Genomic DNA, 16,941 nt, shown 5'->3' on the forward strand with positions numbered 1-16,941 from the left:
CCAGTTAAAACAATCCTCTTTAGTGGTAACCAGAATTACTCAGTAGGTGTGAAATGAGGGGAGAAGGTCCCATTCAGCTTGATGGGGTGGTTAAAGAGGTGAAAATGTTCATCATTTGCCTTGATAGGACAGTGGAGACAGAGGTACATTTTGCATACTTGAGAGGTTTGCATATTATCAATGTTTCACATTAAAGAGATTGTAATGGCAATGTATGAGAACTGTTGCAGAAGCTATAGAAGCTATTACTGGTGGGGTTTGACTTTGTAGGAGGTGAGACATGTTTTAAAATTCCTATAGGATCTTTGGGCCAGGTGAGAAACCACAACCAGAGTGAAAAGTCTGAAGAAACTTTAGTGCATTTTTTATATTATTTCTCATTATTTGAAGACTGGGCTCAGTGCATTTTGTGAAAGGCCCAATGACCTTGTTGCACTATATGCTATGGATAATTGCCGTGTTTTGTTCTTTGGGTACCGTGTAAGTTTTTGAGGTGACTATTTGAAAGGCATACTCTTTGCAGAAGAAGACTGTGACCACAGCACATGTATACTTAATGGCAGCTGGTTATTACAGGTATGTGTAACTTTTTACTGTAGAGAGATTGCAAAACTGTGACAAATCACTTATTTCAGCTCATATAGTGTGAGCTCATGTTGTGTGTGTATGTGTGTGTGCACATTTGAGGGTGTGTGTGTGTGTGTTTGTAGATATATATATATATATATATATATATATATATATATATATATATATATATATATATATATATATATACTGTATTTTTGTAGCAGTATGTTATGTCTAAAGAATGTAGTTCTTTGTAGTAATAGATTTATTTATCTTACAAGTTCACTAGTTTAACTGTACTGTGAATGAGTAGTTATCTACACAGATTTTTCAAATCTTTGTCTTATTTTTAATTTCATTCCTTTTTTAATGATTTAGTGATTAAAAATTCTACAGTATCACTGTTTGCTGTGAGATGGGAGTTAGATTTGTAGCATATATGCTGTATAGTGGGATACTTAAAGGTAACTCGTTGTGTAATGTAAAAGTACTGGTATATATCATCTTAGTTATATAGAAGTGCCACAGATGAACACTTGAGGGGTGCAATATTTATCAAATGCTTTCTTTTTATAACACCAAGTTAACCTGTTGTTAGACATTCAGCCGAAACAGTGGAAGACTGAAAATATGTTATTTTCATTTATTTGTGCTGTTATTAATGCATTATTGTAGACATAACTGTAGAACTGAGTATGTCTGATGATGCAAGGGGTTTTAATTTTGTTAAACTATTATTTAGTGTCTTGTCATCATCTCACATCCATTTCCAAATGCTGCTGTCTTTTTTTTTTTTGCTATTATTGTACACTGCTGTGGGCTGGGGAACATCCATTGGGAAGATGAGAGATCCGATCATGGATTGGGATGTGTTTTTGCTCTGTCTACATTCTAGGGATCACTATTTTTCTTGGAATCCTCTCTCAGTCATATAAGTGCATTGCTACTCTAAGAATCTATTATTATTTATACTATACACTTGGACATTACAGGTAAGTGAACATTTTTATTTTTGGGAGATTCAGATTGTTGATGGCATCTCATGTTTGGTTTCATTACTGGAGAAATTTAAGTGGACAGTATGTATTTGATGTACCTCTTGTTTCCATGTTGCATGGTTTATATATAGTGTTTGTATTATAGGTTTAGTTTTTACAAGTTGCCAGTTTTTCTGCACTCTGAGCATGCAGTAGTTCCAGTGTGTGTTTGTGTTAGTGGAGGAGTGCAATTTACATTTCTAACTGCTATTTTTTCACTAATTGCTTTGTAGTCTGGTTTTCCAAAAAGTCTACCATGTTTTTTTTTTTTTTTGCTTTACTCTGTTGCCGGATTTTAGTTCAACTAAGAAGACGTGGTCTCTATAGAATGTTTTAGTGTGGCTTATTAGTCATTTTTATACAATATTTATTGTGTTTTCCTGTTATGGATAGTGACATTTAAGTTTAGAATTAGTTTTGTTGAGGGTTGTGAAACCGGACTTGTCACTTCACCTCCTGGTGCTGTACGTGGCAGTGATTATGGCCATGTTTTATTGCTCAGATACTGGGCAGGCTCAATTGAAGCAGGGGCCTGCTTCACTCAAAAACATGGCTCCAGTAAGACATTCTGGTACATGATTACAAGCCTACTGAAGAATGCTACAGGTTAGTGCACATTATTATGTATGAGATTATTTAAATTCTGTCATTATTCATGGCAAATATTGAATCTGGAATATATGTTGCAGGAAGAAATAAGTATGAATCATGCATTCAGTGTATTGCTGTGCCATGTTTTGTGCATAAGTAGTAGGTTTGTAGGTTCATACTAGACTACTGACCACCACAGTCTTTACAACTCCAAAATCAGGTATAACTTTTAAATATTAATCTTAATTCACTTTAGTAAGACAATGACCACATTTTTAACAGCATGGATTTCCTACAGGATAAGAAGGATGAAACTCTAATGACTGACATTACAGACTGACTGTAATCTTTAGTGATTTACCAGAACATCAAAACATTTTATAAGGAGAAGGGTAATCTGAGTACTTCTGATGCCATTTGACTTACTGATGGGCGAAATTGAAGTGTATTAACCCACCAGATGCGCAGTAGCAAGCCCCGCCCAAACCCCGCCTGCGAGCATTTTGACTGTACCGCCCACCGTTTGATTGAAAGATGCCACAATAACACAAGGTAATATTTGCGATATGCGAAACACAAGTTAATTGTACAAAAAGATTTGAGTGCACAAAAAGATGCGATTGCTGTGAAATCAAACCATTTTTTAATTTCAGCAAAAGTCCAAAGGCAAGTACTGTTTGTCCAGTTAACAAGAAAACACATACATTTAGCATGTGGCTATTTCTTTATTTCGTGAACTTAGGCGAAATAACAGACACCCACAAAATCTCCCAGCCTCCGTGAGGATAAATTGGGTTATATCACAGAGAACGGAGGACTCGTATGGGATAAAATATTAAGGAACTGCTACTTAAGATCCTCACAAATAAGCATAGCTCTCAAACTGTCACTGCAAGAAATCCGGACAAAGCTTAAGTTAATGGAAGGGACAAATCTGGACAAAGCTTAAGTTAATGGAAGGGACAAATGCCCAAAAACAGGGACAAATTTTACATATTGCTCATATTGACAAAGCTTAAGTTAATGGAAGGGACAAATCTCCTATAAGCTTGAGAAGTTGCTAGAGTAACAGGCTTTGTGTTAACATCTAAAGGCTATGAAGTCCAAAACTCAAATATGTGTCATTAGTGACTTCATTTTTCTGCAGAACAAAAATTAGGCAGAAAACCTGGACAGTTGAAAGATATGCAAGAAAGTCTTTCAAGTAGCACCCCGTCCCCCGCTTCCTACAGAAGTATTCTAATTCACCAGATTACTCACAATGACAATAAGTCGGTGTTTTGACAGGCGACCCACTACTCCTACACTTCAATCACCAATCACCAAACTGCAGCAGTGATCGGTAGTCTATAGCACTACCAAATCCCAACAAATCCCATACATGACACGGATTTACCATTATATTTGCATTGCATGTCAATCACGGCACATTGCCGTTGTTAATCCCCGCACGCCAGCATATCAATCACAGCGGGCATGCACCATCCTGCGCGAACTCGGTGGTGGGTTAATACACTTCAATTATGCCTATTGATGTGCATTAAGTCCATTATTAATAGCTCAGAGCATGCTTTCTATGCAAGACACAGGTCACATCTTCGCAGTCTGTAGGATACCGAGTATAGTGACAGGAGTTTTAGTTTGTGAGAGCTCCAGTTGTTTTATTTGTCTGAACAGATGCATGCCAAAGGAGGCATGGTAATCTACTAGTGAAGTACCTCGCAGTATGTGCAGTAGCAAGTCCACCCAAACCCTGCCTTTCCTCCAAGATTTTCTGATGGTGTGGTAAAGCTACTAAATATTCATGCGTGTTTATAATCCGTGCAATATAGATGGACTTTCTTACAACAGACACACGTTGGTCAAAAGTTAAATCAAAAGAAAAATCTACTGTATTCCTCTAAGTCTCAGAAAGGCCAGTATGTAACCTATAATGGGATCAAAAATGAACCAAGCAGAAACATTGCAGTGTGGAGGGTATGAAGTTCACTCCATGAAATATGTTGTTACATACCTAGTTCACTAATAAACCAAGCAGAAACAATTTTCATTATACTCAACTAGGATTGCTTGTTTGTGTGTTTCAATAAAGCACATTCCATTCTTAATTCAACTGATCACTGTCATTTCATTATTTTGTAGTACATATTAGTGAACTAGGTGCATAGCATATTTCAAGGAATAAACCTCACACCCTTCACCCTGCAAAGTTTCTGCTTAGTTTATTCAAAAGTTAAGTCACTGTTCATATATTTTCCCAAATCCTGAACACCTGGTTCATGTTTTAGGGGCATATTGTCAGTGTCGTAGTTCCATGGGATAGATGACTTCCCAAAAGATACAGTAATGCATTTTTTGGTATGTAGTTTCACACCAAGATTTTGACACCAGTTATTTATTTGAGACAAACCTCCCTGCAGGATGGCCAAGTCATTTGAGGATTCAGTGACTGCATCTAGCTTGCAGTCATCTGCAAACTTAGAGGTCATCATCCACTTTTATCATTACTATTATTATTATTATTCAGTATTACTTGTAATCATCCACTATCCTCAATCATTATTTGCTATTAGAAGGGACTGCAGATGGTGTATTATTAGATGAGAGGATTTTAAATGTTGTTTTTCATGAGAAAGAGCTCTGGGTAAAACAGCATTATTTTGCCAAGGGGGACTGAGCATAACTTGTGAGTTACAAAGCCATGTTTCAGTATCTGTTACAGCTTCCTGAGTATTTTTTTTTGGAGATGTGCCAAGTTAACTGATACATGTATCAGTGTGGAGTCATCAGCATATTGTATTAAAGAAGCCTGTTTTGTGGATCAGTGGAGGGTGCTGGAGTGTTAAAGAGGAGGAAACCTTGTGGTACACTGGTGGTGACTGTGAGGTATGGAGAGAGGGTACAGTGTCATTTTACTGACTGATACATGTTGGACAAGTAGCTTTTGAACCATCAAAGGGTCCTCTGCAATAGACCTAATGTGGACATTTGAAGAAGAAGTTTGCTGTGACAAATTGTATTGAAGGGTATAGACAGATATAAAAATAAAGGAAGACTAGAAACTAATCTCTTTCTTTATTAACAGTATCTATAAAGATTAGAAGTGCAGTGTTAGTACTTTGGGGGATAAAAGCCATGTTTTTCAGGTATTTCAGAGATGGTGGGTTTAGCATGATGGTTAAGGTGTTCACCTCATAAACACAGAGTACACAGTTTTATTCTGACTTCAGGACAATTAGCCTACTATTCTCTGATAAACCTAAGATCAATGTAGGTATAAGGTTAGTGATGTCTGTTGAATTTACTACTTTGTGTAGCTAGATAATGTGTGATTGTTTCCAAAGAAAGGGAGCATGGGATTTCAAGACTGACCCATTTATAAGGATTGAGAGAAGATGGGCAATACTAATGGCTACTATTCTAAGGTACTCACTTAGAATAAGGAAAATGGTTTGATGGTGAAAGTGGACATAATGACATATGGCTGCTGGGCATGGTTGGGACTAGATGTGGGAATCCTTGGTTAAGAACACTACTACCTATGAAATAAGAGATTAATTCTATTGTAGGTTTGAGTGACAAGTTTTTGGGGGAGGGACTAGGGTTGAGTTTTTGACCAGGGTGCAAGATTCCTTTAATAGATGACTGTAATCTTTTTAGGGTTGTGTTAGCTATTGTTCAGAGTGTTGTCGTAGTATAGTTTTTTTGGCTTCATTTATTTGCTTTTTATTACAGAAGTGGAGCATTCTGATGTTTGAGATATTGTGATGTATTGTATTTGTACCATTCTTTCTACACTATTTCTTTATCCTGCTTTAGCCTTCTACTCTTTTTGGATAGCCAAGGTGCATTATGCGCCAAGTAAGTAAGTATGGAAGAAACTAAGGGAGGTGATGGGGTAATGGAGGATTGTTCGTTTATAGTTGCTGGTAATAGGTATACTTATAGAAATTTTAGTATTTTTAATTTTAGCAGTGTAGATATAACCCCCCACATACTTTGAACTGTTTAGTAAAGGGTTTAAATTTATTTCTAGTTGTAATAGTCAGATTACTAATGTGTTAATAGACCTTAAGTGCATTATGCGCCAAGTAAGTTGCTGGTAATAGGTATACTTATAGTGTTACATGCAGAAGGGGGCATTGTGCAGAACAGTTTTGAACTCCTGTTCCAAATTAATGGTGGGATGGATAAAATATACAGTTTAAGGAAAAAAGTACTATGAACCCACCCTTACATGCCCAGTTAAAGAATTTTGAGGCACAGCTCAAGAGGGAAATAAGGGAGGGTCTAAGTATCAGATGGGTGAAATTTAATTTTTCTAGAGATGAAAAATTATTAAATGATGAACTCAGGCAAAATTAATATTTTAGAATTATGAAGCTGGACAAAGGGGGGAGGAGTAGTGATTATGGATAGTATATTATACTCAGGCAAATGTTGGAATTATTAAATGACACTACCAAATATTGGAGGGTGTCGAGGAGTGAGATAAACTTAGCATAGAGAAGTAGATTTTATTTTGAGGGAGAGGGTGGAGGAGGATTTGAAAAATCAGTACCTTTATAAATATTTGTGGACAGGGAAACCATCAATATTTGGGATCCCAAAGGTCCACAAAAATCAGAATGACCCCCCCCCCCTTGAGGCCTATTGTGGCTGCCAATGGCTCTAAAACATACCCCTTGGCAAAGTTTTAGGGTGCCAGATTGAAAAAAGTTTGGGCCCAACAAAGGGGTATACTAAAAGACTCATGGAATTTCCTATGTAGTATTGACAATGGGCTGTACAAAGAAGACCTGGTGTTTATGACTTTGGACATTCAGGATTTATTCACTGTAATACCCCATAAGTTAGAACGTGAATGGTTTGAGGGGGCCCTTTGTGGGTGGGCAGACTTTGGCAGTAATGACCTCCAAGTTTGTATGGACCTCATGGAGTTGGTTCTGGACAATAACTTTCTCTTCTTTGAAGGAGAATTTTTTAAGCAGACTAGAGGAGTAGCTATGGGGGCATGGTGTGCCCCCACTTATGCTAACATTGTTTTGTCAGTTTTGTAGGAGAAGTACCTGGTCCATTCCAGCTATGCAAATATTGCAACTTTTATTGGCGTTACCTGGATGCAGTGTATCTTTTGGACAGGGCCTGAGACAGTGTTGACAGAATGTATAGCTTACATTAACAGCACCACAGACTTTAGAGGTTTACCTATTGTATTAGATGGGATAAAATACAATATTTGGATGTTACTATCTACAAAGTAGTGGAAGAGGGGAAGTTTAAATCTACCATACATAGTAAAGACACTTTCTCTAATGCCTATTTATATTCACTAGCCTACACCCTTTTAGTCAAAAAAGAAGTATTCTGAAAGCTGTAGAAAATCTTCATGTGGCAAGTGATCACATGCTTCGTGTTTCACCTGTTTCACATTCATTTGTTAGACTCATTGTTACATCATGCTGTGACATTACCACTATAGGATCTTCTAGACTAAATCCTTCACTTCTCAGGTAATCCATAACTTCAGTTTCTCTTTCTTAAACTTCCCCATTACTAATCCTCTGTTCTACTTTCCCATTTTGTTTTATTTTTTTGTATTGTGAAATTTTGTATAGCCATATGCCTTTGCCTGTATTTTTCTGCAACTATCTTTATAGGAGTTTAACTAGGCTCTTGGTCCTGAGGCCCTTATAAGCCTAGCCAAGAGTTTAATCCATGTTTAGACAAGTCAGTACCCAAAACCTCTGTCCAGCAGGGACACAGGTGTAATCCCAGGGGTGTATTTTCTGTTTCCCATCCAGTTTTCCAAATTGAGCTTAAAAAGGGATAATGAGGTACTCTGGCTTGATGTAGAATAGGAGTGTGTTCCACAGATGGGGGAGTCTCTGGGACATGAATCTGTCCTGCCAACAAGTCCTATTGATATCACAGACTAGTTTGAGGTCACTTGTACAGGTTGCTCAAGTTGAGCTTGACTTGTGGATATGCAGCAGTCCCATCAAGGCAGGGTCTGAGATTGCTTTATATGCCAGACATAGGTCGCCCCTGAGGAGTCTGTATTAAACTGAGTAGGGGGACAGGGCTTTTAGCCTATTTGTATAGGGTAGATGTTTGAGGCCCTGGATTCTCCTGGTGAGGAACCTGTGTGGTATTTCCAGCTGCTGCATGTGCTTTGTGAGTTACATGCAGAAGGGGGCATTGTGCTCAATAATTGGCCTTATGAGGGAAGAATACAGGGATGTTATGACCTCTTTGTCCCTGGATGAGATACACTTACTTATGAGGTGGGCCATGTAGAAAGCTTTCCGTACAACGAAAGCAACATGATGGTCAAAAGTCAGGTTGCTATCAACCTGGGTGCCCAAATCCATTACTACTGATTGTGCAATTAAAGCATTGTTATTAATGTGATTAATATGCGGGGACATCACTCTCCCCAAAGGGGATGATCAGCTTTTTTTTGGCATTCAGCATGAGGCCATGTTTCTGGCACCTGTCATTTGTTTGGATGAGACTCTCTTTTAACTCGGAATTATGGACAAAGGAAAAATAATTAGGGAAAATATTGCATATTAGGTACTGTTATTACACACATTATCAAATATCCAGCATGATTCCGCGGTGGTAGAGCAGTAACGTTGTTACCTCACAGCAAGAGGTTCTCCCGTTTGATTCTCTGCTTGGCTCCGAAGTGCCTTCTGTGTGGAGTCTGCATGTCCTCCCCGCGGTTGGGTAGCGTTCGAAAGACATGCGTGCGTAAATGGGTGTGCCTTTGTTGAAGGTTGGATGTTGAGCTGGCACCTCGGTGTTTCATAAAAATCTACTGCCAATCATTAGTGGACCGGAGTTCCGCTGTGGCAACCCCTTACCGGGAAAAAGCCGAAAGACAAACAATTAAATATCCAGCATATACAAATTTGACTGACATTCAAGAATGCCTTGAATTACGAGCCAGTCAGTATGACATAGCAAGGCTGTGGTTTTACAACCACATGAATATAAACTTAGATTACATATTTCATACATGCTTATGCACACAGATAAGGAAATATAGGGAAATGGAGAGACTACATTTACCTCAACTTTCAAATGGTAACCAGTGTAACTACTGCAGTCAAATATTCAGCAAATGTCTGACATTTTTTTTTTTATTATAAGATTTTATTCTTCTAGAATCTTAGGATATTTGCAACTCAGTGGATTTGTTTCTAAGACGAAAATGTCCAAAGTAATGCTTCCTGTGAAATGTGGAGAAACTGTCTTGTAAATATATGTCTGCATGAGTACATGCACTAATAAGCAACACTGTTGCAGAACATGACAAAATAATTACCAGTGAAGGGAAAAAAAGCATGTAGCAACAAACATAAAACAAAAGCAAACAAAAGAAAATACAATTGCCTAAGTTGGGATAAGCTTTCCACTAAGTTTTACAAAAAAACAAGCACATACTAAAGATGTAATTTCACTGCTGCAAAGGCTGCAGGTCTGAGTTTGACTAGATAGCATCTCAGGCTGATGCTAAACCAGTCATTCAACTAATAGTCTCTGGGTAGGGGAGGGGAAGTACAAAACAACAAACTGTAAATTGTAAGCAGTTCCTATAGTAAACATCCAGCAGTGAAGTTTGTGAAATCTAATCTGCAGCATGCACACAAGCTTGTCTGAAAATTCTGGCTCTGTGTGAATATGTGACTTACACTACACTAAAAGGTAAACAAAATAGTCTAGCAAGCAACTGATTTTAGAAACAAAATAATGCCCCTTTACAAGAATTGCATTACTGCTGTGCTTTCTAGAGTAGCAGCAGCAGTCTGGTCGTAAAATGTCTGAAAGGCTACTTTTCTGAATGGATAAAATGCACAGATTAGACCAATGAATGGCTCACATGGAAAGCTGTTGTCAGTAGAGCTGCAATTTGAGATGGAATGTGGCTAACTCCTTTGAAACTTCCTACAGGCACACTTCCCCTCCCCCCTCAGCCACAGGTAAGCATGCTCAGAAAGGCAAACTTGAAAAGTAAACAAAGGCTGGATCAAAACAAAAAATCCCTGGGATTGTCCCTTTAAGTATGTAGTTCCAGCTTTTGTGTTACATGCATGCACTATTTGTCAGGTTAATTTTTTATACAACTATTTCTTGTCTTCTCCATTTGAGCCTATGCCACATCTTGCAGAACTTTTTGTTTTGTTGAAAACACTCACAAATACACACACACACCCACTATTCCCAAAACCTACTAACTTAATAATAACACACAAAACTATGTCCATCTTCAAATGTTGAAGTTTTACCCCTTAATAAGAACAGAAGTTCTAAACTGACAGCCACACACAGAAGGCGTTAGCAGAGGTTCAATCTAAAAGTGGTCACAAACACCAAAGATCCACAAGTGAACTTCACCAAAAAATCTTATCCATGCTAAGATGCATGCCTGTGATTCTATGAAGTACTGTCTGGATGTTCTTCATGTTTCACTGTTGCAGTCATTACATTTGGGTTATCTGCTGGCAGGTTGCCCTCAGTCGGCCTGAATAACAAAGTCTTGGGTTCTGTCTCCTCTTCCATGATTCCAATAAATAGAACTCCAGACAAACGCCAGGTACTTTAATAAAACAACGAAGCTTTCAGATTACAAATCCTTCTTCAGTGTTAGAATACCTATAATGAATTCTAAAACCTTAAATAGTCAGTCACGTGATAACAGCCAGCCTATAAACACAAAAATATAATAATAATTTAATTACTTTAAAATTGTTTCTATGTATAAAAGTATATATTAAATATACATAATAAAATTAATAAAACCATTCATTATCTTATTTCTGCTTTTTAACTAATATTGGTTTAATAGTCGGTGCATTATTTAGTCCTGGTTTCATATCAGCTCTCAATCTAATTATCCAGGTATATATTCTCTGTTCTCTAGAACATTGTTTAGGTCCCCACCCCTAATCTGCTTATGTACTATGTCTATTACTCTAAATTTAAAGCTATGGGCACTTCCATTTTCCATTACATGCTTACTTAAGGCATTATTTTCCATTCTCCTACGTATATTTGACTTATGCTCTATAATACTATCTTTAAGTTTCCTGCTGCTTTTACCAACATAAAAACATGAGCACACTGTACAGGTTGCCAGGTAAACAATATATCTGAAGTAGGATATTCATTTGTCTGCAACCTGTGGGTTATGGATCCGATATCGGATCCGAACCGGCATAGTTTTCCAGCTATGGATCCAAGCTCTCAGCTCCTCCCCTCACCCATAATGCCCTGCTCTACCCTCATGACCTCAGATCTTGTTTGCCGCGCTGGTAACTAGATGTGGATTTCATAGCTCTCAGCTAAGTGGATATTTCTTGTTTAAAAATAGAGAATTTTTGCCTTCTTTAACTTTTTTTGTGTGAAAGTTGTAGGTTTCCTATTATTATTGACTGTTTTAGTTTAATTTAATTTTCTGTAGTAAATTTTATTCCCTCCTCGCTGGTGTAGTGTGTGTGTGAGGCCTGTGTGCTTCTTTATTGTTTTACAGTTACTTTCTGTAACTTTAGCTTAACTTTGGTGACTATGGCTGATCAGCCTAAGTCAATATTTTCTAAATACTCAGTGTGGCCATAAGCTCTCACGGCTGATGGCCACACTTGTGTGTTAAGTGTCTTGGGGTTGAACACCTCACATCTGGTTGTTCCATTTGTGCAGGGTTCAACCCAGGCACCTGAGGAGCGGAGGTCCAAGCTGGTCTTATTGGCGGTCTTTACCGACTCGCTCCGACCTCCGCTTCGGGACCTCCTGGCTGCAGTTGTTCCCCCTGTGGCACCCCCTCCTGCTCCTGGGACTCAAACTCCCGCTTCAGGACAGGAGAGGGATGCATCTAAGGACGGAGAGAAGCACCACAAGCGGCGGCGAGACCTCTGTTTGCCCAGCCAAGCGGCTTCTCCCGGCTTCCTTGATTAGGTCTCCTCCTTCGGCTCCGGTCACCTGTGTGCTTCTCACCGGTCCTGAGGAGGAGAGACTGATCCCGTCGAGGCTATCGAGGAGGCATTCCAGGCCTACCTCGGTAGCCTGCCGAGATCTACCCATAGCCTTTCGATGCTGATCTGGACCGGATGATGAGAAGGTTCATCCAGGCCCAGATGCAGATGGGAGTGCTTGCCTCCCCTCGGGGGAGCTCAACACCCTTTTAAGCTATTGTCCTTCTCCGACCCGCTTCCCGGTTCGAGCAACTGAGCCGAGCAGCCGAGCCGGGGAGGTCGGAGCCGATAGTACTTGGTACCCGGATCCGACCATGCCCTCGAAAGTCGGACCCGATCTCGGAGCCTGGATCCGGAAGCTTCGGATCCGGGGATCAGTGCTCCGGCGCCGTCTGTGTCGGAGCGCACTGTCCCGGATCCAGTGCTTCGGGCGCCGGCTCGATCCACTCTTCGGATCGAGGGAGCCGATTGTCGGATCCTTTGGTCGAGCTCCCCTTCGCTTTTGATGTAGTGGAGAGGGCTCTGTTGAGGGTCTCCGGACCCCGGCACTTGCCGCTCCGTCCCCGCCTCCCTCTGCACTGGGCCAGGCTTCCACCATCCGGCCCCTGGGACAGCCCGTTTCTGTGCCCCAAGTTGCTCCCATGGGGCAGATTGCTGCTGCGACTCCTCTGACAGCCCCAGAGGAGGCTCCTGCAAGCATACGTCAAGAGGAGGCACATTGACTCCTGAGTCTCTCACTGAAGACACGGACTTGGAGGAAGAGGCTCTCACGGTCACCCCCCGAGGATGTCTCCTTCGGAGACATCATGGGGGCTCTAGGGTCCATGGCTTCATCGATAGCACTTCTTCCTCTTGCCAGGCTCCATATGCGCATTCTACAGTGGACGCTCTTAGTTCAGTGGTCATACCTTGCTCTCCATGCATCATCCCATAGCGATCAGCAAGGCTTGCAAGCGTCCCTCTTGTGGTGGCTCCACTCCCCGGATCTCCACGCAGGGTCGCCCATTTGTCTTCTCCCCTCTGCATACGGTGACCACGGACGCCTCCCGCCTGGGGTGGGGGCACTTTGATGGGCGGACAGTCAAGGCCGCGTGGAACGATTCAGAGACCTTACTGCATATCAATGTTCTAGAGATGAGAGCAGTGCTCTTAGCGTTGCTAGCACTTCAGGACTTTCTTCCCTTGGGAACAATTGCGATTCAATCGGACAATATGTCTGTTGTCTGGTACATCAACAAGCAAGGGGAACAAGGTCTTACCCTCTTTGTCGAGAGGCCATGAGAGTTTGGGAATGGGCAACCTCCACCAATCTTTCTCATAGCAGCACATTCGTCGGGTCCAACATCCTAGCGGACAAGCTCAGTCGCACCATTCTGACACCTTCAGTGGTCTCTCAATTGTCAATGCGGACGCATATTCGCACGGTGGGGAACCCTTCATGCGATCTTTTGCTTCTCCCTCAAACACCAAGTCGACAGTTTTGCTCTAATACCTCCTCCGGAGGTACCCCAAGAGAGCTCTGGTGCATGCTTGGCCACCCGGTCTTCTGTATGCCTATCCACCCTTGCCTCTGATGCTGCAAGTTCTTCAGAAAGCCTCTGCAGTGCGTTGCAGAATGATTCTCATTGCTCCATTCTGGCCTCGACAGATCTGGTTCCCTTCCTAAGGTCTCACTCGGTGAATCCTCCTTGGATTCTAGATCCCATTCCGGATCTGATATCCCATCCTTCCTGCATTCCTCCTCCGAACCTGGACAACGTGAAGCTGACCGCTTGGCTGCTCCAGTTCCACTCTTGATAAGGACTCGGTATTTCTTCTCCGGTAAAGGCTATTTTGGTGGCGGCTCATAAACCATCCACTAGAAAGGTTTACAAGCAAATGGAAACGTTTCTCTGTGTGGGCGGGCGGCAAGGCCTAGATCCCTTCACGGTTCCTCCTGTAGTGCTTGATTTTCTAACCTCTCTCTTTAATGATGGTGCCAGCAGTTCCACAGTCAAAGTTCAACTGGCGGCTATTCTCACTATCACATTGGTCAGAGTCTCTTCCTCTTATGTCAGCCAAATTGTGCAAAACTTTTCTTAAGGGTACTTTCCTTCTCAGGCCCCTATAAAGCAAGCAGTTCCTCCTTGGGACCTTTCTTTGGTCCTACAGGCCTTGACAGCCCCGGCTACAGTGGACCTCAAATTCTTGTCTTACAAGACAGCCTTTTGGTAGCCATTACATCAGCCAAGAGTTTCTGAACTTCAAGCTTTATCAGCTAAACCTCCTTACTTGGTTTTATCCGGACCGTGTCTTCCTCAGGACCAACCCGCCCTTCCTTCCTAAAATCGCTTCTGAAGCAAACATCAATCAATCCATTAACCTCCCTGTTTTCTTCCCTAAGTATGAAAACAAAGGTGAATATAGGCTACACTCACTAGATGTTCACAGGCAACTAAGATTTTATCTCAACAGGACAGCTGGTCATAGGCAATCCGACCAGCTGTTTATTTCCTTTGCAAAATTCAATTTGGGCAAGCCAATTTCCAAAGTTTCTCTATCCCACTGGATTTCACAGTGCATTTTATTGGCTTATCAAGCGTCAGGAAGGCCCGCACCGGAAGGGTGTTCATGCCCATTCAACCCGGTCAGTATCTACCTCGCAGCCTTCAAGGCTAGGATTCCTCTAGATGATATTTTAGCAGCCACGTGGGCTTCATCTCATACATTTATTTCTCACTATAAGTTGGATCTTGCATCTAGGGGTAGAGCATCCTTTGGCTCAGTGCTCCGGAATATCCTTCCATGATGGCCGCTAAAGATTCAGGTAGCTGGGGACTCTGTCCCACAGGTTGCAGACAAATGAATATCCTACTTCAGATTTAGAAGTTATGTACTCACCATAGCGTTCCATCTGAGTAGGTGTATTCATTTGTCTAACCATCCCTCCTATCCCCCTGGCCTTTCAGTTTCCTGCATATTACTTGTTACCCTTTTGAGGGTATTGTTGCTTTGGCAAACTCGATCTGAGGTCATGAGGGTAGAGCAGGGCATTATGGAGTGAGGGAGCTGAGAGCTTGGATCCATAGCTGGAAAACTATGCCGGTTCGGATCCGATATCGGATCCATAACCCACAGGTTGCAGACAAATGAATACACCTACTCAGATGGAACGTTATGGTGAGTACATAACTTCTAATTTCTGTATTACATGTTGCCATACATTTAAATACAAATTTTTCTTTAGTTATTGGATGGATAAATGAAGTAGTGTCATTTTTAAAAATATCATCACAACAAGTACAATTTATACAGGGGTAGGTACCCATTTTAAAACTATTTTGCCTTCCATTGTTCTGTTTTGGAAAGTCTTTATAGCATAGTTTAAGTTTCAGATTTTGAGCATTTTAGTTTCTTTTACATACTGGTTGACCATTCTATTAGATATACCCCCGGATTCATGAACCTTGCGCCAGGCGCAGGCGTAGCGTATGCGGGACAACGCCAAATATGTCCGCTGAGCAATTCAGGTACGAACCAACTCCACGTGCACTACTGGCATACGCCAGAGCTACGCAGCCCTCGGCATAGGTATGCAAATTACCCCATGTGCAGTGTTGCAGCATGCTAATGAAGGCATACAGCGATTCACGAAGTGGTGCAGGCATAGCGCAAGCCCATGGAAATGTAAACCAAAAAACATGGTTTACATTTTCCCAAACAGAACATTGGAGTTATGGAAGCGGACCAGACTCATGTATTACAAAGTTAACATATGCCAATGGCGAAATACACAGCCAATGGCACAAGAAAAGATGTACAACACCTAAAAAACAACATGTAATGTCATGTCCACAGTAACGCACAGTACAACCGCAGGGCATGTGTGTGCAAACAGGAATACAAAGGAAATATATACAAATGTCATAAAATCGCAATGAAAGAAATTAGGATTGCACCATAATATGCAATGGTAGGCATGGCACACCACAAGCAAGACGCAAGGGTTGCCAGGGGGCCCGCGACAGTGTTCAGTGCTGTAACTATAAATTAGTAGTCAATGCCATGCAAATGAGGCAGGTAATACTGAATCGCAAATGTCTCACCGGATTAAGGATGTACCTGACGGTGCAGCGCTATAACACCGAGGAGTGTATCAAAGGTGATGCATGACATCAGCAGAGGGGTGTGCCACCATATCAGTAAGCACATTAGAGCAATGCAAATCTGGCCTGGCCGTTGCTAAGCAAAGCTGCAGGACAGTGGTGGGGAGGAGGGTATAGAACCATTTAGCTGAGAGCACACATGGTGCCCGAAAGTGCATGTGTATGGGGATGAACTCGTGCCCAAAACCCGGTAAGCGGATGCACGCGCTGTGAACAATAGCACAAACAGGAAGGTCAGGGGAAGAAAAGAAGGAAATGCCGAAGCAGGGTAATTGGCGTACTAATGAGCAATTAACACCAATCAACTCACGGCGGCCAACTGACGGCAGTAGACAAGCCTGCATGCAGAAACCTGCAAAACAGGATAGGGGAGGCATAGGATTGCAAAGAAACGTGGGGAGGACCTGGAATGCAAAGATAGGAGAACTGTCATAGCAGAGCAAAGCAAACCCACAGTAGATTGGCAACAGCACACATTACGCAAGATAAGCCAGGTCTAGGAAAGTACAAATGAAAGCAGGCAGCTGGACGCATGCCAGCAAATGGTAGGTGTAACGTGCACAAATGTAAATGGAAGGGCAGGAGGTAATTTACGGCATCCAAATGTAATGCAACACC

This window comes from Protopterus annectens, chromosome 4.part1 (assembly GCF_019279795.1).
Source record: "Protopterus annectens isolate FY-2018-M chromosome 4.part1, PAN1.0, whole genome shotgun sequence".
Taxonomy (NCBI): domain Eukaryota; kingdom Metazoa; phylum Chordata; order Ceratodontiformes; family Protopteridae; genus Protopterus; species Protopterus annectens.